The sequence below is a fragment of the Chionomys nivalis genome, chromosome 4, assembly GCF_950005125.1.
Source record: "Chionomys nivalis chromosome 4, mChiNiv1.1, whole genome shotgun sequence".
Classification (NCBI taxonomy): domain Eukaryota; kingdom Metazoa; phylum Chordata; class Mammalia; order Rodentia; family Cricetidae; genus Chionomys; species Chionomys nivalis.
In genome coordinates this window covers 22,709,351-22,737,116 of record NC_080089.1, presented here as the reverse complement: position 1 = coordinate 22,737,116, position 27,766 = coordinate 22,709,351, and positions in this window count along the sequence as shown.

Genomic DNA, 27,766 nt, shown 5'->3' with positions numbered 1-27,766 from the left:
ATACACAAGTCTAATTTGTGTTGCTCATATACTCATTGGAGCATGGCCAAATCCCAGCCACCAGCCCTTAAGGAAAACTGAGTCCTTCCTCATCCCCCACCAGAATCCATCAACTGTGATGAGCTTATAATTCAGCATCTTTATCACAGATTTCAAAGACTCTCTTCTATAGCTTCCTGGCTGGACCGTTTATTTTTAGGGGGAGAAAGAGGCTGTCACAGAAGTCTCAGGAGCCTCTTCATCTCATTTATGAGTCTGCAGCCATTGATACCACAGCAAAAGAAACCTCTGTACCATAGCAGCAAGCAGCAACATGGACTGTGGACTTCAATATGCCCTCCAGCAACAACAGGGACCACGGATGCTAACAGGGCCTCTGGTGGCAAGGATCACAGAGGTCTTTTAGGAACCAGAAACCAAAGCGTTCTTCATCTCGACATTTGTTGCTCAGAGTCAAAGTGATCATGAGGTTTGGTAGCACATTCAGGGACAGTACCTCTGGGAGCTCCAGGCTGTGGCACACCTCCCTGCCCTCAGTGTTGACTGCTTCTCTGGCTCTCAGGTACCATCTTTGTGCTTCCAGCTGCCTCCCGGGTGCTCCTCCTCCCTTGCAGGGCAAGCAGTGTTAGCAGCAGTGGCTACATGCCATGGCCTGGGCCTGCTTGCCAAATGGCAAACTGGCCTAGCAAGCGGTCATGGGACTAGGTGGGCAGCCCAGGGAGCTGTCATACCTACTCAGCAACAACATGCCGCTGGGTGCCTTTCTCCACCTCTGTGTCTTTGGTTCTCTCCATCAAGTGCTGTTCTGTTCAGCCATCTTTTTTCCAGTTTCATGAGACCACTTTTACAAAGCGTCTTCCCATAAGACTTGCCATTTTCAGTCACTCTGGAGATACTGCTTGCTCTGAAGGTTCATGCGCCATCAGCCGCCTCTCCTCATGAAATCACCTTGTGTCTCTCAGGTGCCATCTCTACTATCTTCAACATTGTTTCTCAAATGCAAAGTAACCCATTAGAGTTTCCATCACAACTGTCTCTTGTGTTGAATTTTCTTGGTAGTGATGCTACCTGCCCCTCCTGTGCACTCAGGGGGTCACATCCCAGAAAATGCCCCTGAACCTCCTGAGGTTGATCACTTCTAACCCTGCAGACTCATCTGCTTTTCTGTGGAAACATCACGCAGGCTGTCCTGGTTAGTTTTTACGTAAATTTGTCATGACCTAGAGTCACCTGGGAGGAGGGAGCCTCAGTTAAAGTATTTCCTTGCTCAGATCAGTCTGTGGCCATGTCAGGAAAATATTGCCTTGATTGATACTTGATGTTAGAGGACCCAGCCCACTGTGGGGCCACACTATCCCTAGGCGGGTGGTACTAGGCTGTGTGGGTAAGCTAGCTGAACCAGTGAGTTTTTAGGCAGTGTTTATCCATGATTTTTCCCTAAGTAGAATTCTGCTTGACTTCCTGCCCTGACTTCCCTCAAGGTAGACTATGATCTGGAAGTGTAAATCAGATAAACCCTTTCCTCCCCAGGCTGCTTTTGGCCAGAATGTTTCATCACAACAGCAGACAGGAGACTAGAGCATAGGTCTCTCTCACAGAAGTCTGGCAGCTCTGGGCTTACCGTGAACATTTCCCAGTCTCTCCCCGCAACGTGGCGCATCCTCTTCTCTCAAGATCCCTCCTCTTAAATGTAATCGTCTCCTTAACAACTCCACATTTTCTTCTAACACACTCCACACTGTTTTCAAATGCATCTTGGTCCTAGACATCCTCTTACCAGGTGAGAACAGTACCTCTGCAGTCGGTTTGTTCCCATTATTCCAGGATTGCCCGTTATCTGTTTCCACACAGCCTTTCCTTAGGCTGTGAGTAAGCCCTGCTCCCCGCTGTGACAGTTTGTCTGAGACCTGCTAAGGTCACTAACAATATTCTGACATCTGGCAATTCTGGCGTTTGACATACCGCTGGGACCTCTGGCCTCCAGGTTGAGAACCAACTTCTGAGGCTGCTTGCGGTTGTCGCTGCTTCTTCTAAAGATTTCGGCTTGTTTCATTTCGCCCCTGGAGAGGATGGTAAAGATGTTATTCCTCACTCTCTGGGCATTCATTCCTCAGCAGCTACTGAAAATGACCCCCTTTCTATGATGGCGCGTTGGCAAAGAAAATATTTCCCTTCCTCCTTCCCCAAACAATTAATTTGGCTGGGACTTTATATCCTTCTGTGCTTTAAATCCTTCTAAAGGGATCCATTTCCCCCACGGTGGGGTCTCCACCACCCTTTCTCCTTTGGGAGGCTTTGGTCACCATTCTTGATACAAAGAAGACTCAGCATGGTGGACAGGGCCAGGGTGACTGCTTCCACAGGCCCTTCCCCACAGACAAGTGTGCTGGAAGATGTTTGATTTTGGCATCCCCTAAACTTCACCTTCCCAGAAGAAAGAGGTGGCACCGTTTCCCCAATGCCTAATCTGTCCCATGGATTTTGGAGCTGTTTGTGATGATTTTCATGTGAGGAACTCTTCTCCTTCTCTAGACACTTCTGTCTCACCCACTCACCTCCACCCTTCCATTGCTCTTGCTCTCTTTGTACCCTCTCAGCTGAAACAGAGGCAAGTTCACATCATAATCAGCACAGCTACACAGTGAAAGAGAAGGAAGAAGCAGGGGAAGGCAGTTCAACAGTTGCTGATACACAGCTTTTGAATGAATTTGGATTTGAGTAGAGACAGTCAGTCGTTCCAGGTGACCATATGCTCAGATTTGAAGTGTGAGATTTCTAGAACAATTTCCAAGCCTCTTTCTCTTTACACTGCTACAGAACCAGGGACCTAGAAGACGGACCCTCCTAATCACCTATTAAAATATCTCTGCGTCTGTTCTAGCCAAATTCTGCAGGCAAACTACACTCTTGGGGAGATGTGCCCATATATTTCTGCCAGAAGGCCTCAGCTATTACTGTGCAGGCTAAGGCATGGGGGAATTAGGGCCGCCTTGAACATCACTTGATCCAGAGCTCACAGGTATTGGTATGGAAGTGTACCCATAAGGCTGAACGCATTCCCCTCCAGGTAGAGCCCGACACTAGCTTCTACAGCTGCTCAGAAGGTCTAGCTTTCAGGTACCACAGTCCCAAGCCTAACCAAGAATCTCTTTGCAGTTGACACCTGCTGGCAAGGGCCAAACACTTTTATCCAGTGGTGCGTCACTGGGCATATCAGCCACACTTTAGGTCAGGTCCCATGCCTAGGACACAAAACAAACTTCCATGGTTTTTTTTTTTTTTCTTATGTTTTGCTTTGTGGACTTTTAGCTTCATTTTGCTTTGTTTGGAATTTTTTTTTATTTTATTGGGTGTTTTGTTTATTTTGTAATTTTGTTTTTGAAAGAGATAGAACATGAAGTTAGATCAGTAGGGAGTTGGGAGAGGAGAAAAACGTGGTCAAAATATGAAAAAATTAATAAGTGTGAAAAGGGTGAGCTTTAATGGAGCCATCCATATAAGTTTATATAAGATTTTTATAATATAAGTTTTTTACCATGCACATTACATGTGCCGAGCCCCGAGATGGGTATCTCTACCTAACACACCAAACTCCATGCTGCTCTTGGCATCCCCCAGCCTAAGGAAGAGGATACAGGTGAGAAGAGTTAGCTCAGGACTGGATCCAGTCCTAAAACCTGCTTGACTGAAACTTAGAGCAATCCATACTTCAAGTCTCAGTTTCTTTATCTGCAAAATGGAGATAGTAGTGTGCCTGCCTGAAAGGGCTAAACAAGGTAGTTGTGTGAAGGATCTAGCAGCACAGGGTGTGGAGCAAGTGGTCATGGGATGACAGCTTCTCTTACCCTGCAGGTCTCCTCCATTTCGGTGTCTCCCAGATCAAAAGCTCCCTGTTCTTCATCTGAAAGAGCCCTTGCCCCTGTTCCAGTGCAGCGAGTAGCGTCTGCCCTCCCTGGGGAGTCTTCTGTTCCGCACGATGAGACACATTCTTCTCAGGTTCCTACACGGATGTGTCTGGACCTCTCACGTATGATGCTACATATGCGCAGTTGTATATGTGTGCTTGGGTTTCCTGCCATAGTCAACCACCGCAGACTAAGTGGCTTAAAGATACACAACAATAATCACTCTCTACTTTGAAGCAAAATGTCTAAATCCAGAGTGTGAAAACGGCCACTCTCACCCTGGAGTTCTATGGCAGAGGCCGGTCCTTGTCTTTTCCAGCTGCTGGTGGCTGCAGCATTGCCCTGTCCTGTGGCTTTATTTCTCCAGTCTGCCTCTGAGCTCACACTGCCCTCGATTCTGTTTCTCATGGCTCTTTCTCTATTCTCATACACAGATCTTTGCCACTGGACTGAAGAAATCCAAAACAATTTTCTCATTACAAAAAGCCATCTATGAAGACATTTTCTAAGTAAGATCATATATGAAGGCTCTAGGACAGATCATTGACAGCCACCACTCAGTCTACTATTCCATGTAGTGAGCATGTGTAAAGTATGTTTCTATGTCTCCTCGGAGTACAGCTCCGAGTTGCTCAGTCAGTGGTCTCTCAGTCACTCCTGGAGGAGCGAGCAAGCAAGCTCAGCAGGGTCTCTTCTAAGAGTTATGAAATCTACAGGCAGATGCAGACAAATGAGCATAGAATTGGGCTCTCAGAGACTACATCATCCCTTTAGACACCTCTCCAACATCAACTTAGCAGGGGAGCCTCGTCTGTGAGCAGGGAACCTTCTAGAAATACTACTCTTTTCAGGTCACCAACTGCCTGCAAAATTCCCCTGGAGAGGACACAATAGCTCTTTGACTTTCCAATTAGCAAGGTCTCCTCCAGAGTATTCTCACACTTAAAAGTAGCTTTCATTCATCATGTTTTTCCTATAAAGAAATCCCAGCTCTCCACTGTTCATGCTTCTCATTATGAATCGGGGAGGAGGCAGTGGAAACCCTCCTATTTCCTTTTCCTCAACATATAGTATTTCTCCCGCGCACGTTTGCCAAAAATGGCACTTCAGAAGATATAAGAAAAGACCAGAACGTATTGCCAAGAACACCGCAGAGTGCCACCCATCTTGGCCACACATTCTTCAGCACACTAACGGGGATTACACCTTTGCTCCTGTGTTGTTGGGCAAAGGCAGACTCACCAAGATACGGCGCAGTGCGCTTCTGCAGGCTGTTACTGCACCCTTTGAGTCTCCAGGGGGGGTTTCCTGGAGGTCAGAGAACTCTTTCTCCTGAAGCCTGGCACAGCGACACGGGCAGGGCGCTAGAGCCATGGGTGCCCTGACTCCAGACCACCTCCCTTCACCGCGGGGCTCCAGATGGTAATCATTTCCACGTTCCCCAGTTAGGCCTGGAACTGAACCAGGGTTATCACCCTTTCCTCACACCAGCTGTCTGTAATGGGATCACTCAGGGTCACCTCCTGCCATTTGTTTCTGTGGTCTCCAAGGCCCCAATCTTGGTGCCCATGTTTTGATACGGGAAACTCTCCAGGCTCCCCTGTGCTGAAGCCAAGCACGCATGTAAGTTCTGCAGGAGGAAGACAAGTCACGCTCTTCATCGCTGAGAATAGTTCTTATGTTTACAGGAGGTGACAGTGTAAGGCAAAAGTGTCCCAAATCTGTAAAATAAAAATCACTCGCCGTCCTACTATTTTGGGGTTAGCTATTATTACCACTGAGCGTCAATCTTCCGAACGCATTTTAATGTGACATAAACAGTACGTTTTCCTTTGTTCTCTCTTTAGTCTTTCAAAATTCGAGTTAAACAAACGCTGACTCTCAAGGACTCTCCTAATGAATTTCCACCCGCCCACAGCTAATTATGTGACATTGAGATCGATGGTGAAGTGTTCTAGGAAGAAGCGAAGGAAGCTGGCTGATGCGACTAGCTGATGCAGAGCAGAGCAAGCATGCGCAGCCTGGTTTCTGAGCCCAGCAGACCGGGCACCTTGTAGAGGGATTTCTACTTACTGGCTGCATGGCCTTGAATGAGTCACACGACCCCAGGCACCTACAACTGCCCCAAGTACCTATTTATCTCAATAAGTAAGATAGATATTAACCTCAGGCCTCCACACACAGGGGCACATGCACATACATGTCCACATGTACAAACACATATACACACCGTCTTAGTTACTTTTCTGTTGCTATGATAAAACTCCATGGCCAAGGCAAGTTATAGCAGGAAGGTGTGGTGGTTTGAATGAGAATGACCCCGTAGGCTCAGATGTTTGAGTCCTCGGTCCCCAGTTGGTGGGATTGTTTAAGGGAAGGATTAAAAGCTGTGGACTTGTTGGAGGAGGTATGTCACTGGGGATGGGCTTCGAGGTTTCAAAAGCCCACGCCATTTCCACTTGGTTATCTCTGACTCGTGGTTGTTGCCTCAAGATATAAACTCTCTGTAACTACTCTAGAGCCATGCCTGTTACTGCCATGCCCTGCTTCTCACCCACGGCCAAGGAGTCTACTACCCTCTGCAGCTAGGAGCCCCAAATCAAATGCTTTCATCTATAAGTTGCCTTGGTCATGGTGTCCCCTCATAGCAATAGGAAAGTACCAAAGACAGAAGGGTTTATTTGGGCTTCTGGTTCAAGAGGAATAACTGGTCATGATGGTTCATTGAGGGCAAGGCAGCAGAGGGCTCAAGCAGAGACAGAACTGAAGCTGGCCTAGTAATTAAATCTCAAAGCCCATCCCCAGTGACACACCTCCTCCAGCAAGGCCACACCTCCTGATCCTACCTAAGCAGCACTACCAATCAGAGACCAAAGCAACATTCAAACCTCTGAGTTCACACAGGACATCTCCACTCAAACTACCACACACAGAGGAAGAATGTTTATGTTCATTGTTGATGGCCTTGGTCTACTCAGCTACTACAGTGAAATGCCAAGAACAGGGTAACTTTAGCTGCATTTGTTGCTTAACTGAACAAATTTGTTTCTCACAGTTGTGAAGGCTGGGAAATCCCAGCTCAAAGTGCCTGCTGATCAGTATCTGCTGAAGACTCTCTCTGGCTGATAGCCATTTTCTCAGTGTGTCTCCACATGGAGGTGGATGGGGAGGGGAGGAGGGGCCTCTTCCTTAATGTTTCTTCTAACAAGGACACTAATCTATGGTGCTTTGGACTCATGACATCAGTGACCTCTTTAGAGACCCTGTCTCCACACAGTTTTGTGAGTGAAAACTGTGAGGAGGCAATTGTTTAGTCCCTTGTCACAGTAATAAGGCACCACTAGGAGACGCTGCTCCTGGGTAACCAGGTGCTGCTTCAGCTTCCAGTGAGGCCAGCCAGGGCCAGGACTATAGAGGAGGGCTGTGCAGGGCCACTCCACAGTCTCAGCAAACAGCACAGTGACTGCCCCGTTCCCACCCCCCAGAGACCAGTACTTCCCTAGGGCCTCTGTCAGGTCACCAAGGGGAGGAAACTTGGCTTCTTCAACCTCCCAAAACAGTGTTCAGGGCTTTGGACCTCTGTACTATCAGGGTAGGTTCCTAGCTTTGGAAAACTCTTAAGAGAAGAAGGAATGTTTATTTCTCTTTGCAAAGTGAACCTTAGTCGATGCAGGGAGCCCTTTCCTGAGTTGTCTGCTAGCTGTTGAGGAAGACAAGCATTGTCCTTAACTCCAGTGAGAGAGCATGGCTCACTCTTCTGTTAAACCCAGGTCTTGGGCCTCTCCTCAGAGCAGCTTTCCTGAACTCAAATCCCTGAATGTATCACGGGTGCCAGGCACCGGGGACACTTCAGTTTTAGGTCAACTCTTGTTTCCTCTGCACGCTCCACACAAAGAACATGGAAGCAGTTTGCCTCTGCCAAGTGCCTCAGTGTGCCCACAGGCAGGGGTACCCCAGATAGGAGTGCTGTGATTGATTTCTCATTCCGCTAATCACTCAGTAGCTCTTGGTTTCCTGGGTCCCTGAATTAGGCTCACGCATCCTGGCGGTTTCAGGCCTCAACTCTAGGTTGCCAATTGTATTTGTGCTGTAGTAAAGGAAGGTTTTAAATCAAGAGACAGTTCTAAAATAAATGATAATTTTTGTCATAAAAAGTTTTAGAAACTTTAAACGAACATGTGATTAAAAAAAGAAACCTGTATCATCTTTATTTTTATTTTTTCACTAGAATCATCCAGGGCTCAAAAGATGAAAAAAAGAAAAAAAATCCACCCATATTTCCGCAGTGCAGACGTTGTACCTTCCGAATCTCTGGCCTTTTATTCTGCCTTTTCTCTGCTCTTTGCTTTGCTCTTGTCTCCTCTCACTTGCTACCCCTGTCTTCCTCTCTCTTTGACTCACAGGCTCCTTGGCTAGCTTCCATGATGGATGGGTGGCAGGCTGCCGCTATACTGAGAGCTACGAAGTGTGCCCTGCCTGCAGTGACACAGTTGTTTCCTGTCACCTCCTTCAAGCCACAGGCCACTCCTAGCAAAAAGCGACTTGTCGTAGAAATTTATTCCACCCACGCTTGGAAGCTACAGCAGCCCCCAAAGTCCTTGAGAAGACAGACTGCTCATCTTTCATCTCCACGTCCAGTGCACCTGGTCCGGGGTCTGGCCCAGAACGGCGTCTCCACAATTTGTAATTAAATTTGTTTATGTTGAATGAAAAAGGCCGTCACTTGGGTTATGTTTCCCCTTCTGATCCCAGAACTAATTTAGCCAGAGCGACTTCAAGAGAAGGTCACTTGGGTCCCATCCCATCCTCACCTCCTTCCACACCTTGCTGCTGCTTTCTGTTCTCAGAAACCCTATCATCCAAGAGTGACAGGGCTTGGAGGAGGATGCAGCCAAGAGCCATCAAGCAGGCCAAAGATGACCGGTGTTTCCTCCTCTGCGATGCCTCCTCCTGCACTCCTCTGCAGGGGACCGAGTCATTCCACACAAAGGCAAACTCCTGATACACTCCATCTGGGGGCTGGCCCCCGTCACGTGAGTGCCGGTCATTTTGTAAACCTCAATAACTCAGCACTTTACACACACTTTAAAGTATTAACTCAAATAACCTCTAAGGAGAGTTTGCTCAATGAAAAAAGAAAACAAAAAGTTAAGTCAGAAAAGCCAATGAAAAGAGCCATCCTGATAGTCTGACTCCTTTATCTCTTCTGAGCTAGAGAATTTCAGAGAACAGATAAAGCAGAAAAAAAAAAAAAACCCTGGATTCTTGAGTTCTTCCTAACCAATGTTCTGTCCAGATTTCGCCCTCAAATGGATTTAGTTTCTTCATCGTTTCTACCTAATCCCTGGGTTGCTGTAATCCAAGAGTTTGAAGAATTACTAGGAGAGTCTTGAAAGAAAGAGGTGTCCTGCCTCTCCTCCGGATTTCCCTATGCAGCCGTGGGAAAGTGATGGCTGAGTCAAGCATCTTTATTACAACCTAAGCAGAGGGCGGGAAGAAGAGAGCAGGCATGCTCACAGACTCAGAGGGATCTGGAAGCACCCAGATTTAGGCAAAAGCAGGACGAAAGGACCTCTGAGGGTCAGCTGATGAGAGCTTGGCCGCTAGAGGCAAACGCCAGACTCTGTGTGTGCAGCAATGAGGCTGAATTTGAAGTCACCATCACTACTATTTGATCTGTTGAAAAATAAAAAATCCCAGAAATGGTTTCAGACCAACTGAACTGAGTCGTGACCCTTAGATTACTCATTGGACTCTTGAGCACACACTTGCTCCTGAACAGGACAATTCGCACTAGAGAGAAAGAATCTACACAAATAGATCTATAATCTAAGAGATAGCCTTGGAATTGACCCATACACAAAGGTCTTCTTCCAAAACAAAGAGCGGAATACCAATAGAAAGGTCAGGGAAGATTGGTATTAGAAGTCCAGACACAGGACAAGCATGGCCTCCAAGGTTTGCAGGGGCATGGAGGTGTGTCTTGTCACTCAGAATCTGGAATGGAACCAACAGCCAAAAGGTATATTTGAAAAAAAATACACTTTTAAACCTTTTTCACTTTCAACATGAGGAACGTCTTTCAAAACACTTTCTAATGAAGGCAATGAATTAAAAGTGTGTTGGATTCGAACATTTTTATCCTTTCCAAAATGAGTTCTACAAAAATCAAGTCCAACTTCTGTGTTCTTATTATCAAAAGTGTGTCTCAAATCAAATCCCACAATTTCTCTGTTACCCTGATTTCATACACAATGAGAATGAGAAATAGGTATCACAAAGTGATGCATTGAGAGTCAGGTCGATGGGCAAATCTTTCTTGGTGAGTGAGAATATAAGGAAGGACAGCCGCAAAAACATAGTTTAAGTGAAATCAGTCGGGCGAGCAACAGTAACAGCAGCAATGCCTCAGAAGAAATGCCATGCCTCTCCCTGCGTGCTCAGTAAAGGCGCAGATAAGCCTTCTAGAGGAATTATCCTCTTCAAATCTCAGGAGAGATGACAGACATTCAAAGACTGATTGACTGACTGAATGAATGAATGAATGAATGAATGAATGAATGAGTGAGTGAATGAATGAATGCATGAAGCAAAGTTGAGGATTCATGATATATGGCGGGCCCAGAGCCCACGTATCTGGCCAAATTTTGTCAGCAGGCCAATACCAAAGCTATAGACTTCTGTGTGTCTAAGTTTTCATGTTTCTGCTCCATATTGAATCCTGGAGCCCTTGCCCAAAACTCAGCAACTGATGCTGCACTTGATGGGGCTTGACCCTAGACTCAGCCAGCCACCCAGAGCACATTACCCTGGGCAACCAGAGTATCATCGTCTCATCAGTCAAGGCCACGCCCACAGGTTTGTCTACTACCGATTTACCTAATTTATAAAGAAAAATGCATTTATTTATTTTAATAGCTTTAAATTGTGTTTGTATGTGATACGTGTGTTTGTGTATGAGAAGGGGGTGTGTGTGTGCTCAGGTTCGTGCACACCAGCTGTCTGGAGTCAGTTCTCTTCTTACTCCATGGATTCTGGAGACTGAATTCTGGTTCTGGGCTTGTGTATCAAATGCCTTTGCTCATCGAGACATCTGCCAGCCTAAGAAAGGTAGACTTAACTCAGTTTTTAGAAGCAGAAAATCCAAGCTTGGACAGCAGAAGCAATTTGATCCTTGGTGACAACTGACTTGGTTTTATTATATCATGACTGATGACATCATGAAGGGGGATACAAGTCAGAGGGACAGATCACAAGGCCAGATAGAAAGCCGAGGAGTAGAGCAGGGACAATCTTGCTCTTGTATAATAATCCACTCTAGCAAAATTTAACTGGGGTCCCACAGAATGGCATTAACCTCGTCTGGGGGACATTCTTTCAGCAACCCAACCAATCATGTCTCAGCCTTGCCATTCCTGAAGGCCAAGCTTCCAACACAAGGCTCCTTAGGGACACAGTCCAACCATGTCCCCACCATGGCACTGACTGGAAATCAAAACAACAGAGATATTTCAAGAGTCCGAACATTGGACTGGCCTAATACCACATAAAAGTCACTTCACAGTGGGGATATTCTGCCTCTCTCCACATCCCTCCACACTCTGGGTTTCTGATACATGTACTGATTACACCCAAGCCTGCCCATGGCATGACAGACCACATCCAACCCACCATGTCCTGCAGTTACTGACTTTCACAGGTACAGAAGACATGGGGATCGGGAAAACGGCCATGTTGTATTACGGTGTCCTCCCCATTGATGCCCTGATATTTGCTGGTCTAGGGCAAGACGGTGGAGACTGGTTGTGAGTAGAAACACAGGACTTCCTGTTTATCCCCCTAACAGAAATTCACTTATCTAGAGCATCTTACTCTCTGAACTTCCAGGTTCACCGAGGATTTATCGTCCTGATCTTGGACACCTTTTCCCCTTCTGACATTTGCTGCGTGTTTTATGGTCTTCATAAAGCGGTATGCCTCTTCCACAGTGGAAATCTAATTACAGTAACGTACATCGATTGGTCCGGATTCAAAAGCACTCACTCACAGTCATCTGTAATGAAGACATGGTAGGAATTTATGTCACTATTTGATCTTCAATCAAAATAAATCTTACTTAAATAAAAACACCTATGTTTAGAGCTAGGGTAAAGGGCTCTTACCCATCATTCATTAGATATATGTTAAGTACCTATTATGTGCTGAGAACTGTGGTACAGGTCTTGAGATGCAATTTAGGACTAAACAAACTACATCTCCTCTCCTAGAACACACACACACGCGTGTGTGTGTGTGTGTGTGTGTGTGTGTGTGTGTGTGTGTGACTCCACTTCCTGGCATTCCCCTGTCCCTGGCTAGGTCTACACCACCATGGCAAATCACTTCATTAATCCCCAAGGAGGTTTCCCAACCACACACGTAAAGCTTTAGCCAGGTCTTCTCCAGGGCAAGGTGGCAAGACACAGCCCTGCAGATAGTGAAACCAGGCATGCATAAAGTTTTTCCACTTGAAACGCCTTTCAAATGAGAACTTTGTGTTTGACCACAGGTCTATAGTAAAAAGAGATCCACAGATAGAACGTATGCTAATCTTATCTTACGGAAATTTACTTTAAAAACAATTCCTTATCATTTATTAAAGAAGAAACCAAATTTTCACATTAATGAGATAGATGTTCTTGTTTACTTTATATATAAGGAATTAACTCTTTTTTTTTTTTTTTTTTTGCTTTTTCGAGACAGGGTTTCTCTGTGGTTTTGGAGCCTGTCCTGGAACTAGCTCTGTAGACCAGGCTGGTCTCGAACTCACAGAGATCCGCCTGCCTCTGAAGGAATTAACTCTTGACTAAATACTTAACCTTGCAGAACAAAGAAGATCTTCAACGCTTCTCAGAGTTGATTGACATTTCGATTTTTAATAAACACCAGTGATGAAAATGACACTGGATATGTGTGTGTGTGTGTGTGTGTGTATTACAAAGTGGCAGAAGTATGTATAGGGCCATTTCAGAAATTACTCGTGATTCTCATCTAATCCCAAACAAAATCCACTGAGTAATTTTTAAATGAAATCCAACACACCAACTCAACAACAACTTTAAAATCAGCCAAAAACTCTAACCCAATAGAGTCCAAAGACACACTGATTAGATACTTATGTGCTGAGGTATGAGAGTAGGAAGATACTATGAGTCTTTGTTCTCCATAATTAAACCATGTGTTCATAGATGAGCAGGGAATTTTGGATGGAGAGTAAAACACACTCTAGTTCATAACACACAACAGTCTTGGATCTGAGCCAGGGTGTCTGAAGCAGTATTCATTAGTGGTGTGTGGTATGATGGCCCGTGCAGGGCAAAGTGCATGTGTGGTGTGTTCAGAATGAAGGCTACAGTTAAATCATACGATGCAACAAGGGCTATCACTAGCAGAAACACCCTGGGTTCATTATGCTTCTGATTTGGGATTAATTTTTCATGGCTGACAGTTCAGAAAACTTTTCCTGAGGACAAGTTTTTATAGCCTCCATATTCAGCTCCACAAAAACACGTGAGGTATTAACACGGATTAGGCTCCAGGCTTCTCCGAGTTTAGGTACCCAGTCCAGCCCTGAAACTCCGCAAACTCTTGCTCTTGCCGACTGATGTCAGCAGGCCACTTGTCGTGCGAATGGGCAGAGACAGACTGGGTATGATTCTGATGCCTAAACCCGGTGCTTAGCACCTACATTGCTCCGTTCATATCTACCAGGAGGGCTGCTATCAAATACTGGGACACAAGTGAATACATGGTTCTTTTGGAAGAGACGAGGTACAGGTCTTGAATACCACAATGTACTGAAAAGCAATGGCACCGAACATCATCCTTCATCAAACTCTAAAAAATTCATAGAGAGAGCTAACCATGGCATACCAAATCGTTCCTCCTCTTTCTTCAAGTAGAAGACACTGAGTCCTTTGAAAAGGCCATGCTAGTGTATCAGTAGAGAATTGGGGAGAGCATCTAGAGATTGATGGTCATATGGGTAGGTGGTAGATGAATTCATCTTAACTGAACTTCAGGCCCTCTAACTACTGGGTTCTTATTGCTTTGGGCTGTTTGGGGGGGCATCCTAACATTTAGATTTGGAGAGAGCTTCACTGTGGTTTGCCTTAGATAGCAGGTACAAGCCAGTGACTAACACTGCTCCTTCCCATTACCCTAGGTACCATCACCCCAGTGCCCCTTCCGTTGCTCTGATGTATGATCGATCAGACACAGAAAGGCATTTAATACTAACAACCCCAATTATGCAAAGAGACGGGCAGCCAGCACAAGTGATATTTCCAACTGGTCTTTTCCAAGTGCCCCTCGGCCTACAGTGTAACAGGGTGCCTCAGCTGGACAGTACGAAGGGCCCAGCCTTTCAAAAGAGAGCAGAGAGCATCCCTGGGTGGGGAATGGCCAGTGGGAATGGAAAGGACACAGTGACAAACAGTTCCCACAAAAGTGGATTAAAAGCAGGAAAGTCAGGCTGGATCCCAGGGTCCCCAGAGGATCCTGAGTGGACGGTGATGGCTCAAGGGCCCCAGATCCTGTGTGAACAGTGAGGGCTCTGTGTTGGAGACTTGGAGCAGTGGAGATGATGAGTTCATGTGAGGATGTGAAGGTTTGAGGCCTCAGAAGCTTACAAAGGTGGAGCCAAGTAAGTTTGAATTAGAAGCTCTTAAAAATGTTGATGAAAACCAAACACTATTTGCATATAAACTGATACAGTAATATTATTTCAAAGAAAACAATATACGATAGTTCTTCCTTGTCCTTGGGGGGCCATGATAGAGGCTCCAGTGGACTCCTGGAACAATAACGGTGCCAACAGACCCTGTGGTCCTTCTTGTACATGCAAACCTAGGATAAGGTTTAACTTATAAATTAAGTCCAGTAAGAAGTTAATAATGATTGCTACAAATGAAAGGGGACAACGTAGCCTCTGCCCCAAAATATCTTAGTGTTGTTGTGGAGACCTAGGAAAGGGAACCTGCGGGTAAGGGGCACCGTAGTGTGTCTTCCCTGGAAGCTAAATCCCAGCAGAGTCCGTTATGCAGAGCAGCACTCACAGGGAATGATACAAAGATGGTGGTGAAGTAGCAGCATGAAATAACATTCCCAAGTAGGCAGACATGTGTCTATCCAACTTGTGTCTGGAGAGACAGAAGTAAGGACAGTAAGTTGACTGCTTGAAATTGAAGGGAGCTCTAAGTCCTGGCCACAGTGACCACTGACTTCAGGCTTCGTCATTTGAATTCAATAGTGTTTTGTTTTGTTTTTTTAATGAAAACTAACATGAAAATCCACAATAAACAAAAGTGACTTTGCTAAAGACAGGATTAACCATGAGCTAAGGTATATAGAAGGTTGAAGAAAAGTGAAAAAAATCAATAAATTTTTGATGTTCTGTCCATTTTGTAATTTTTATTAAGTTTTGGTTTTTAAAAAATACTGTCATGGAGGCTGGAGAGATGGCTTAGAGGTTAAGAGCATTGCCTGCTCTTCCAAAGGTCCTGAGTTCAATTCCCAGCAACCACATGGTGGCTCACAACCATCTGTAATGAGGTCTGGTGCCCTCTTCTGGCTTTCAGGCATACACACAGAAAGAATATTGTATACATAATAAATAAATATTTAAAAAAAATAAAAAAAATGCTATCATTAAAAAGTAAAGAGATCTTGACTGAAAAGTGAGGAAGACAAGGACTGACATCTTGTTATATGACTTCCACAGCACTCTGTGGCGTGTGTCCTCATATATGAGCACACAAATCACACTCACTTATCACACATATGCACATACACAGTGATAATATATACAAAAACAATGTACTTAAACTGTTGATTGTTGATAGACTACTGTAGGCTTTTAGCATCTGTATTAGAGTTCTTTAGAACAGAATGTACGGAATGAATACGTATTAAAAGGGGATGCATTTAATTAGCTTAAACAGTATGATGTGGGTAAGTCAACAATGGCTGCTGCTCTGTCACTGGAGAAGCTGAGAATTCAGTAGCTGCTCAGACATCCTAGCATCCTGTTTCCTGGGCAAGCTTTAATACCTTAATACCAGGTGTGTGTGTGTGTGTGTGTGTGTGTGTGTGTGTGTAATACAGAGAAGGAAGACAGAAAGAAAAAAACCACATCAACCCCATTATTGCTTTACAGTCTTAGGTCCCACAAAACTCTTAGTCTTCAGAACCATTCCTCCCCAAGAAAATTTTGTCTTGTTTTGGTTCTTTTTCTTTTCTTTTTTCTTTTTTTAAAAAAACTTGGTCTCAATTTGTAGCCCAAGCTGACACTGAACACACAGTAGTCTTCTTGCCTTGGTCTGCCAAGTCTTGACCCCAAACAAAGCTTCATCTCAGATTCCATGCAATCCTTCATTGTTGTCTCTAAAGTATACCTGTGCTGCTTGAATTCCAGAAAGATTTCAAGCTTGCCCTGAGACTGGTGTCACAGACACTGTGGGACACAAGACAGGGCAGTCTGAGATCACTGGACTCATTCCCCGATGAGTTTTTCCAGAGTGATGGACTCTCAGAAGCAAGTGTGTAAGTGTCATTCACAAAATCTACAAAGGAAAAGGTAAAACCAAGTCCAAATGGGAATCTGCTTCCAGCATCCCAAGCAGATGACAGCAAACAAAAGGGGGACTGTAGAGAGGGAGCTGTGGCTACTGCCACGCACACACTGGCAATACACTCTGGCCGAGGAGACAGAGCAGAAAGTTCTGGGTAGAGAAACGTGCGAGAGCACGGAATGGAGCTTCCTGTCTACCTAGCTGCTCAGCTGGGATCTCAGAGTTCGGGGTGAGAGAGTGTTCATTTGTTCCAACTTGGCTGACTTGCCCAGTATGACCTTGGCTGCAATCCAGACAGATACCTATGTCTAGACAGCTCAGAGTTACCAACACACCAGACTCAGTAACACACCAGGAAAAGAGACCATCGGTGGCTCCAAACTTCAGCCATTCTGAGGCAGTTAGCAGGAAACCAAAACAAAAGCAAGCATTTTGGCTCACCAAAACCATCTGACACATTTCCCAGATTTTGAAGATCAATCATCTGAAATGTGAGCACCCAAGATTTGGGGTGTTGAATTTTAGGAAGGCTGCATCTAAAATGACTCATATGCCAACCCAATCAACTATCAACACTGTGATCTTCAATGAGAAAAGCAGGATCGTCTCTGAAAACTTCTAAAGGGATGGCGCCTGCTCTTCGACATTCGGGCTGCCAAATAATGCTACAGGGGAAGGGGGAAGAGCCTGTCGGGTTGCCAAAGAGCAAATTCAACCCAGGTCTAACCTCTTAACACAACCATCTCTCCCCCAGAATGTGAAAATTCCTAAAGAACTTGGATCTTGCTTTAAATGTCACTACATTTTATTTTAAGGGTCAGAATTTCTCCTCCCTGCACGGTCAGTTTAATAAAGAAAGGTCATGTCTCCCGAGGAAAGGCAGAACAGCCCCTGTCGGAAGAAAATGAGGACAAGTTTATGAGAGCAGAAGCAAAAATGGAAGCAGATTAAATCAGCTGGACACCTGCCTGCCAGGGCAGGACTCCCTGGACTAAACTTTGGAGTGTTTTCTACCTTTCTGTTTGAAATGGATCGAGAAATGCTATTTCTATTCCTTCCTTTAAAATGCTTCCCTGCTCAATGGAGTTGGTATTTTAACTTTTCCCTGGGAGATGGGGCCTGTGGTAGTTTGAAAAAATGAACCCCAAAGGGAGTTCATATTAGGAGGTGTGGCCTTGTGGGCCTAAATGTGGTCTTGTCAGAGGAAGTGTGCCACTGTGGAGAAGGACTTTGCGGTCTCATATATGATCAAGTCACGCCCAGTGAGACAGATCACTTCCTGTTGCCTGTTCAAGATACAGAATTCTCAGTTTCTTTTCTAGCACCATGCCTGCCTACATGCCACTATGTCCCATATGATGATAATGGGCTAAACCTCTGAACTGTAAGCCACACAACTGAATGTTTTCTTTTATAAGAGTTGCCTTGGTCATGGTGTCTCTTCCCAGCAACAGGAACTCTAAGTAAGACAGGGGCAGATCTGAGCAAGGTCGTTTCTAGAATCCTCCCACAGTCTGCATTGGGCTAGTGCTTTCCTTTACCCAGTTGCTGGCAGCTTGCCCTCCGTATCTCAATATGCAGAGTGAGGTCGGGTCCTTCCATTGTCTTTCCATAGAGCCGCCCCTCTTCTGTCAGTCTGGTACTTGTGTGTTCTTTTGATCTGATCAGCATCTGTCTGCTGTCTGAGTTGTATTCTGTGGCTGAAGGAAACCGCTGTACTTGGTTTATCTCTTACATTAGTTTTCTTGGACTGCGCTAACAACATTCCTCACGCGGAGAGGTCACTGTCTCTCAGCTCTGGAGGTTGAAGACCAAGATCAAGTGGGCTGGTTCCTTATGAGCACTCCAAGTGAGGGCTTATCCAGGCTTTTCTCTCCTTAATTTGTAGAAGTCTTCACCCTCCTGCAGGTACGTTTTGTCTGGTGTGAGCTAGAGTCATCAGGGGAAAGGGATCTTCAATAGAGAGAAATTACCCCTGCCATGTTGGCCCATGTGCATGTCTGTGGGATATTTTCTTGAGTATTTATTGATATGGGAGGGTCCAGTCCACTGCAGATAGTGCCATACCATGGAAAGTGGTCTGGGCTGAATATGAAAGTCAGTAAATAGCATTTCTCCAGTCTCTGCTTCATTTCTGGCCACTGGGTTCCCTCTTTGAGCTCCTGTCCTGGCTTCTTTCTATAATGCATTGTGATGTGGTACCATAAACCCTTTCCTTCCCAAGTTGCTGTGTGTCACGCTGTTTGATCATAACAAGTGAAGGTAACTAATACGTTGTTCACACGGTATTCTCCCTGCATTTCTATGGCTTCATCCCCCATCTCAAGAGCTCACAGTTTATAAGGAAATCTACTAGATTAAAGTCCACCATAATGACCTCACCCTAGACTGATTGCTCTGCCGTGCCCTCGGGTTCAGATGCAGCCACATTCTGAGGCTTAGATAGCATCACTTACATTATTAATATTCAAGTGACAGTCTAGCCCACTGCCCCACTGCTGCCCCAACATTTGTACATCAGTTTCATATTTATGTGACATGAATAAGCTGCTCACCATGCTAGTTCAAGGCTGTCCACAAACTTAGCCAAACCAAAACCTTTTTCTGGCCCATGTTGCCTGCCTGGGAGTTCAAAGGCAGGCACAGGTAATTGGCACAGGCTTGGCTTCATGCTTTCCTAGGCTTCTTAATTACACAGAAAGGCAACACTGGAGCTTTGCCATTCAGCTTTCCTGTTGAATTAGCGAGCCAGCCTAACAGCCATGTTACAACAGGCTGTTGCCTCATTGTGTGTGAGTCATTTACACCTGAGAATGCATTTCAACAGTAACATGGTCTGTAGCAGGTAGTGCAGTCCAGCACTCTCCAAATCATCACACTGAACACACGACTCACTGAAAGCACATTCTTGGGAACTTACATTCAATTCACACCAATAAACAGCTATTAAACAAAGGCTAGGACTCACAGAACTCTGGAGATTTTTAAACATAGAAAGATGAGGTTTTGTCCTCAAATAGCTCATAACAGAGTAGTTGGGTAAGTTGTGAACTAAAAGCATTCGGTGACAAAGCAAGATGTACTGGGGTTCATCAGAGGCACAGACGCAAGAGTACGGATGAGGAGAGTGAGAAACAAAGCGAAGTGAAAGATAGACATCTCTACCTGTGTTAGGTTCTAGATGAGCGGAACTGCCAGAGTGAATGTGTGTGTGTGTGTGTGTGTGTATAAACATATATACACACATACATACACACATGCATACGTATGCATACATGTATATATGTGTACACACACACACATATATATACCCCTAAGCTGCTAGGTACACCTGCGAGGGATTTTTCTTGTTTGGATCATTTGAGGTCTGAAGACCAACCCTAAATCCTGGGCCATACCTTCTTGTGAATTAGTGAGAGCCTATATAAAAGGAAGGCAGTTTTGTTTTTTGCCTGTTTGCCCTCACTCTTGCTGGCAAGAATGTCTATTCTGCTGCGGAGGCATTCCTTCGCTAATATTAGAGCTTACTAATTAAAGGCTACTGGGGGGGGGAGATTAAAAAGAAAAGTGTTCCCCTGTGCTGTTTTTGAACTGTGGTTTGGATCATGGTTGTCCCCCACAGGCCCATGAGTTAAAAGTTTGACGCTATAGGAAGATTGAACCTTTGCAGGGTGTGTGTGGAGGGGTACTAGGGTAATGTTTGTAGATAGCTGGGGACTGTGGTGGTTTGAATATGAATGAACCCTATAAGCTCTTTTGTTTGAAGGCATAGTCACCTGGGAGTTGAAAGGATTCTAAAGATTAGGAGGTGTGGCTTTGTTGGAGGAAGTGTGACACTAGGGGTGGGCTTTGAGCTGTCAAAGCCCATGCCAGTCCCCAGTCTCTTTCTGTCTGTCTGTGGATCAGGATGTAGTTCTCAACTACTATGCCTGTCATGCCTGCAAACATACCCTTACCATGAGGGTAATGGACATTATAATGACAATGGACCTCCAAAACTGTAAGCAAGCCCTGAATTAAATGCTTTCTTTTATAAGAGTTACCTTTGTCATTGTGTATTTCCACAGCAAGAAAACAGTAGAAAACTAGGACAGCTATACAAGCCCCTAAAAGTCGCACCCATTACTCTTTTTACTCCCTGGTTTTTGATATAGAAGCTTTGTTGGTAGTGGGCTCCCACCATAATGTGCAGCCTTGCCACCGTACCAAAACAATGGGATTGGCCAAACATGACTGGATACCTCTCAGGAGATGAAATAATCCTTTCAAAAATGGGTAGAGAAAATAGAAAGGCAAGTTAAGGTCCAGTTGTAAAAGAATATAACCCTTCCATGTCTTGTTAATTTTCTGTTGCTATGAAGAGCCACCATGACCAAGGAGACTTATAAAAGAAAGCATTTAGTTGGGAGTTTGCTTCTAGTTTCAGAGGGAGAGTCTATGACCATCGTGATAGGAAGTATGGTAACGAGCAGAGCAGAATGGTGCTGGAGAAGTAGCTGAGAGTTTACATGTAGAGGCAATAATGATGAGGCAAAGAGAAAACCAACTGGGAAATGGTAAGACTTTTGAAATATCAAAGTTGACCTCCCCCAATGAAACAAAGGCCATACTTCCTATTCCTTTCTAAACAGCTCCACAAACTGGGGACCAAGATTTAAACACACTAGCCTATGGAGTCATTCTCTCATCCAAACCACATTCCACACTGAAGATTCTCAAAGTGATGCTGGAAGAAGGTGGAGTCGTGTATGTATGGTGCTTGGGTGACAGTCGGACAGACAGTGAATGTCCTTGTCCAGAGGAAGGGCCATGCTCCTCTACGATGTCACCTCCATATGGATTCAGGTACTTGTCCTCTCTGCTCCAAACTGAATGTCTTCATCTTCACCAGTACCCAGTATGGGTACTTCCTTAATGATTTTATTTTTGGATGAGACCTTGAAGAGGCCAGTCCTTCATGATGAGAATGGGAGTCCATATCTGTCTACCTTCTTTTTTGTTTTTTTTGTTTTTCGAGACAGGGTTTCTCTGTAGCTTTGGTGCCTGTCCCGGAACTAGCTCTTGTAGACCAGGCTGGTCTCGAACTCACAGAGATCCGCCTGTCTCTGCCTCCCGAGTGCTGGGATTAAAGGCGTGCACCACCGCCGCCCGGCTCTGTCTACCTTCTTGGCAAGGCATCATACACATGAAGTCAAAGAAGAAGTCCTGAAGTGCACCCAGGTTCTGTGTTTCTGTGCAAGATTTTGCCAAGGCTTGTTGGAATTGGGTCTCTGTTGCTTAGCCAAGATAGTTCCAGCTTAGCTCTCCATGCCCCAGGCTCAACCCTACTACCTCCATGAAGGCGGATTGCCATCCTTCACAGCCCTCAACAGCTTCTGTTTTGACCTAGCTCTGTCCCCTGGAGAGAAACAGAGGAAATTCACACACCCCTGTATTTAAAATGCCTTTACATTAACTTAGGATCTCCTCTTCATGGATCAAGGACCTCACTTCTCTTTCCATGTAGAATCTAGACATCACTGAGTCCCGGCTGCTCCTTTTAGATAATCCTCAGGGTGTCTACATCCTTTTAAAATATCACACCCTGATTCCAGTATAAGCCAGACTTGAAGCCTATAGACAGCACCATCACTCACTGGTAAGTAGGTTGATATAACACAGCCCAAGCTTCGTCCTGCCGTACTCACGTCTCCTGCTGACCCAACCAAAGTAGCAGGTCTCTGGCTCCTTCCTCTGTGTGTGTTGTAAAGGAGGAGAAATGTTGTCTTACTTCTGATAACTCTTTTTCCTGTGACTATTAGTCAATGTCTCTGGCTGTAGCCTTTGATCCCTTCTCCCATGGCCAGAGCATATTCTTACAGTACAGCAGAAGGCAAACAAAGCAGCTGACTTTGACAATGGCTTCCAGTCATCTCTCCTGTGCTGGGTCATGCTTTTGCACACTCCCTTCTCCTCTAAGGCGGCTAATCCTACATTTGATTTGACCTGTCTTAATTTAAAATCTAACAAAATACTGCAAAAGTGTCAGGATGATAGAGAAAGGCTGCAGCGTGAGCAAGTTCTACATCCTCTGCTCTGTCGGCTGTAAGCTACTGTGGTAGGAGCTGTGCTATAGAGAGATCCACGTGGAAAAGACTGAGGGAGTTCTACACCAAAGCTGTCAAGGACCAGAACATCTCAGATCCACAGCCCATGAGAACATGAATCTGGTTCCTGGCACAGGAAGTTCTTGCCGTAGGTCTTGCCTCAGTCAATCCCAAGATGACTGAGTTCCCAGTGGATACTTTGAGATATAGCCCAGCTCGGCTATTTCCAGATTCTTGGCTTGAAGAAGCTGAGGGGTAAGAAATGTCACTGTGGATAATGTGATGCACAGCAATAGACAACGGATACACTGAGCAACTACAATTTTGTTCATTGATGACGGGCATCGTTTAAGCTGGAATTTCATTAGATACCTTTTCCCAAAATTGATTTTGATAGCAACGAGAACAGGAAGTGAGGGTTCTTTTAAGAAGCTGTTTCTTCCTAGAAAGTTGGTAGTTGAAAACCTCATCTGTGTTCACTGCTCACTGCCATAGCTCGACAGTCATCCTGCTTGTGTGTGAGTTAATCACTTCTCAGATTTATCTGCTTGAGGTATTCCTTGATGTTTGCAGAGGATTCAAATGTCTGTCACTCTTCCAAGCCTTGGAATTAAAGTCCTTAGAGAGGAGGAGTGCATCAGATCCACTACTTATCTCTTTTTGTCATCTGGTGCACAGTCTTGAATAGGCTGAATCTCATAACATCCCCGTATTCGGTTGTTTCTAACCTACACAGAAAGCCACTTCCTACAGTTCAAATTCACATCTCTCTTAAACTACTTATTACTGTCATTTGTCAATGGGGTTTCTTCCTCTTCTATATTTTGACAACTTTAGGGTATGAAACAATGACTTGTTCTTGTCTGAACAAGTTTGGTTCAGTGTCTGCCACACCGCAGATATCAATAAAACTTACTTCCATTTTCCCAATTGAATTGTTGACTTGCTTACACTGTCTTCCAAAGTCATAAATTACTTATTAGCTCAGTAAACAAGCCCACAGGCTCTGAGTGTCAGGTCTGGACTATGTGCCAGGGCTGCTGAAGGGAATCAGTCCTTTCCCAAAAGTCTTCACTGTTTAACACAACAAATAGAGCTGAACAGAAAATTACAAGGTTGTGTGGGAAACACTTAAGTAAAGTCATTGATTGTGACAGAGATTGCAAACAGAGATAATTACCATTACGATGCACATACAAATAACTCAGCAAACCATGGGAGAGTAGAGCAGAAGTAGAAGAAGAATACACAGCTGATGGGAAGGCAAGAGAAAGGGGATAAATAGGGGAAAAAAAAAAACCCAAGAAAACTCACAGTGGGATATTCAGCAGAGCGAGTGTTAGTAGAGCTTTCTGTGTCTAACTAAAAACTGAAAACACAGGCCCCCACCCTTCCACGGTTTCAGCAGGGAGAGATGTCCACATGCATTATCCAGTTACACACCACCCATGATGAAGAAGAGGAAGACACATACCTCCATGGAGACAGTGCTGAAAGGAGCCATAGAATAGCCCCGAGTGCCTTCGGCAGGTCCTCAGAAAGGATGCAGAAGGCCTTGTGATCGGAAATGATAGCTCCTTCAAGTGTCATTGTCCTTGAAGCTTACTAAGGGGACCAGATGCTGAGGGGGAGGAAGTAGTGCAGATGGTATTGACCTTGTGTGGGCCTGGCTTGACTCCGTGTTTTGCATCATGGTTTCTAACAATGGCAAATACTAGGAAAAAAAAAAACCCTGAACAAGAGCAAACTCATAGAATAATGGTATGAAGGAAAAAAAAATGGCTATGGTAGAACACTTGTCTAACATTCATAAAGCCCAAGCTCTGTCCTTAGCACTGCAAAATAGGTAAGTAAGTAAGTAAATAAATAAATAAATAAGAAAAGTATTTTCTACAGCTATGCACTGTGTACTTAAAGCAAGGCATTATTACAGACATTCAAACAGTTTTTTTAAGTTTATAAAATAAAAATAAGGCCAATTTATCAGTGCAGAAAGATTACTTTAAAGAGCAAGTGTAGTGTGGCACAAGGGTGCATTGTTATGGAGTCTGGGGCATGCTCTAGTGTCCTGGGCTTGTCCATACTCACCACCCATGCATTGATTCCCCCAGCTCTGCAAGCCTTATCCAGGCACCTAATCCAGACAGCTATGCACGCACCATCTCTTACACTGTGTGCTCACTGTGGCCTTCCTTACATTTAGAAGTGTCCTGGAAAACAAACATTTACCACTGTATTGTACTTACCTGCAGTATTCAGCACAGCAACTTGCTATACAGACTTGTAGCCTGGAGCTATGCCATGCAGCCTGGGTTCAGAAGAGGCCGTCCCTTCTAGGTTTGTGTGACCATGTTCTGTGATGATTACAGAGTGGGGCAGTGACCTGGGGATGCACTCCATATAGTATATCCCTCTAGTGTAGCTAGAAAGCTGTGCCGAAGGAGGTAAAGCCAAAGCTAGGGAGAAAGGCTGATAGCACGGGTCCACGCGGTGAAGTAGAGCTGTAAGCTCTGAGATTGGAGGGAAATCATTGTGTTTGGTCATCCAGTCCTGTGTTACAAATCACCACAAGCTTAGAGCCTTAAAATAATGAGCATTATTATCTCATGGTTTCCATGGCCAGGAAGCCAGCCATGACTATGCCAGACACCATGTTTCATGCTCTGTCACACCGTGGCAGTCAGGTTCTCAGCAGGGCAGGAACTTCTCTGGCTGTCGCTTCAAGGAAAGTTGATCACCACTTCCACAGTTAGCTGGATTCAATTCCTCCGTGCTACTCGGCATAAGCCCGGCCTCTAGTTGGGGTTTGCCGTGTGAGCATTGATAACATTTCTAACAAGGCAGCTTAGTCATCAAACCCTGTTTGGGAAGAGTACACTAGTAAGGCAGATTTCTAAGAACAATTTCTCAACACAGAGCCATGGAACCAATATCCTATCATATGTACATGTTCTGCTGATTAGAAGCCATAAGGAGTTGCAGGGAGTGGCTGCTTGTTTGTCCCAGCCACCCAGAACCAAAATAACCACACAGGAAGTATATTAATTAAAACACTGCTTGGCCCATTAGCTCTAGTTTCTTATTGGCTAAATCTTATATTAATTTAACCCATTTCTATTAATGTGTGTATTTCCACATGACAGTGACTTACCGCCTAAAGTTTTGGCATATCTTTCTCTGGCGGATCCATGGCATCTCCCCGACTCTGCCCTCTTTCTCCCAGCATTCAGTGCAGTCCTGCTCGCCCACCTAAATTCTGCCCTATCAACAGGCCAAGGCATTTTCTTTATTCATTAATGGTAATCACAGCACACAGAGGGGACTGCCACATCAACAAGGCAAGTCTACATTCAAGGAGAAGTGATCCCACAAGTCTTTGGGATTCAGTCTTAGTTTACATAAAACAGATGAGGACAAATCTATATAATTGCTCACTGAATCGTGTTTTAGACGTGGGCCATCATTGAGGGATGCCACAGAAACCTTTAGGAATAGAAGTGGCTCACCTGTCTGCGTGGGTGCTGGGTAAGTCACAGATTGGTGTCTTTCAAACACACTTTGCATCCTCAGAGGAGGCATTCAGAGGTTACACTGCTGTCGGTGCCTGCGAGCCATCATCTCCTTCATGTCTCCGCTTCCCAGGTCTGTGTGCACAGTGCATTCAGGTTCATTCTTTTCTTCAATTCTATTCTTTGAGTTTTGCTTATTCAGTTCTTCATGTGTGCTTCTTTTAAGCAACTTGAACTTTTAAAGATCAAAAGGGACTGCTTAAATTAAATAATATGACTTTGGCTTGTGACTTTTTATAAATTAATCAATTGTTCAGCAAAAATTATATGAATGGTTTTTTTCAGAAGAGTAATTAATTATAAAGTGTAGTGTTTGTCTGCACCACTTAATAGCAAACTTAAAGAAAAATGTACACAACTCTGCCAGGCAGAGAATCCGAAGGTATCGGTTCCTGCACCCCTCTAGGCATTTTCTGCACATATTTTAGGTGCCAAAATTTTTAATTAATTCTCATTTCAACTCTGCCTTTTTTTTTTGTTCTTCACTTAATGAGAAATCACCCCTACCCATGCTAAGAATCTTAGAAACTTGTTTCTCTGCAGAGTGTGTACGACATAAACTGCCCAGCCACTTTTTCAACTGGGCTACTTCTGCCTCCTATTTTTTAAATTTAGAATGATTAGACAAAAATCACTTCTTCTCGTATCTATATTCTTTATATAAATCATAAATATAAAATATCACTTGATTTACAGTTACAAGTAATTTGATTCATCAGCCCATATTGGTTTGTGTTCAAATTGGCAATATAGGAATATGCTTCCCAGCCCTTTCCAAAGACTGGGGATTATCTTTTTAGTAGATTTCAAATGACGATGTATTGCCTAGACTTAAAGAGTTAATTAAAGAGGGTGTACAAACTCCCACAGTACTTTGTGTTTTTTTTAAAAAAGCATCTCACTATAGAGTGTTCAACTACTAACTGGAAATAGAAATAGTTGATTATTCAAATATATATCAATCACAGACTTGTGCAAACAAGGGCCTCGTTTCTTGGTTCCTTCAGGCCATATCAGTCCGATACAAGTTTTGGCTCAGGTAGGAAGCAAGACTTTGCCATGTGCCTGGGAGGCTCCGAATTGCAAAACAGCCAACAAGAGGAAAATCCACAGCTACACATTTTGGTGCCGTGCAGCCATTTGTCAGACGGTGTTATAAATAATGCCTTTGAGAGTTTTAAAAGTGCACTATTCCTGGGAGGTGGGGTACATGGAAAGTTCCCCTGGAGTGTCTGTCAGTGTTGAAATGAATTCTAATGCCAAGGTCACCACTATACTAAGATTCCTCTCCCCAGAAAGTGACTCCATGGGAAATCCCAGCATCCTCACATCGCCACTACCCCTGGAGAGTGAGAGGTGCCACGAAAGCAGATCTTCTCTTTGAGCCTATGCCACCTGAAAAATAATTAACTTTAGTGGGTGGTTTGACAACTTTGTGATCCTCTCTTTAAGGTGGCCCATAAAGAGGACATTTTAGTAGACTTAAGTTACCATAGAAATAAGAATTTTTTTCCCAGGCTGTATGATAATGGAGAAAATAATCAGACAAGCGTCCTTTGGGAACCCAGGGTACATTTTGGTGCCAACTGTTATTG